Raw genomic sequence first — 1,097 nt, 5'->3', positions numbered from 1 at the left:
GGCGCGGCTCAGGCGGGCACTGGAAACTGCGTTTGCAGGTGGTTGGTCCGTGCCTTCCCCGCCGGGAGGGGGCAGCCCTGGCTTTGCCCCTCTGCCCTGGTGGCGCAGCCCACTCCATCCCCAGGAGGACTCTGCAGCCCGGCCGCTTCTGTCCCCTGCTTCCCGCAACTGAGGGCCTGGGGGCATCAGGCAAGCAAACACTGGAGCTCAGGCCCCAAGTGGCACAGCCAGGATGCATGCATGTGGGACGTGCTAGAGGCCCAGGGTGTCCCCGCCTCCAGGGCGCAGGCAGCGTTGGTGTGTGCTATCTTTCCTCAGGCCCCTAGGGATATAGTTGTGGCCACGGTGGCATGCAGGTGATTCTTGCTGTTTTTTTAGAAGAACAGATTACTTTTGTATTATGGCGATAAATTTTTAAAAATTATCTCAGAAGACCCACATTTCCTGGTGGTGATTCAATTAAAACCTCCCCCGACCACCCCCTAAGGCAGCTCCTGTGCAGCTGAGACCTCCTTCCAGTCTTTAACTCACACTGGACTGCACACAGCCTCAGCCTCCTGTCTCACTGCAGCTGCCAGTGTGCCACCACTCTCCTCTAGAACCACCTGCCAGCGCTTACTCTTTGGATGCCAGGTCCTGGTATAAAGAAGTACTCTGCAGTGTTCTTGGGTTTCTAAGGCTTTGCTTAGTTTGAAAATACTTTTTAAAAAGAAATCTACTGGTTAGATTTGTTGTCTCACAAAAATGTTTCTAGAGATTATTTTGTTCATGAACATTTTCTTTGTCATGCTGATGACCAACTTGATTTTGTCTACAGATGTTAGCCTCTCATATTTTTTCAATAGAGATTTATTCTATTTACCAAGTTATTGTCTTTTAAAGGTACTGAGGGTTGAGTTGTGTAAATCAGGTGACATAAACATGAAAATCATTTGCCTAAATATTTTTGTTAACGTCAAATAAATACTTTTTCCTGGAAACTTGTGTTGGAATTCCTTGAGAAATGTGCAGAGACTAAGCCGGAGCCGAAGGTCTGCTCACGTCGGGGGTGGTGTCGGAGGCGGGGACAGTGAGGCGCGGATGGCACCGCGTGCACC

Source organism: Fukomys damarensis, unplaced genomic scaffold (assembly GCF_012274545.1).
Source record: "Fukomys damarensis isolate Sample0158 unplaced genomic scaffold, DMR_v1.0_HiC HiC_scaffold_33, whole genome shotgun sequence".
Lineage (NCBI taxonomy): Eukaryota > Metazoa > Chordata > Mammalia > Rodentia > Bathyergidae > Fukomys > Fukomys damarensis.
This window is presented reverse-complemented; position numbering follows the sequence as displayed.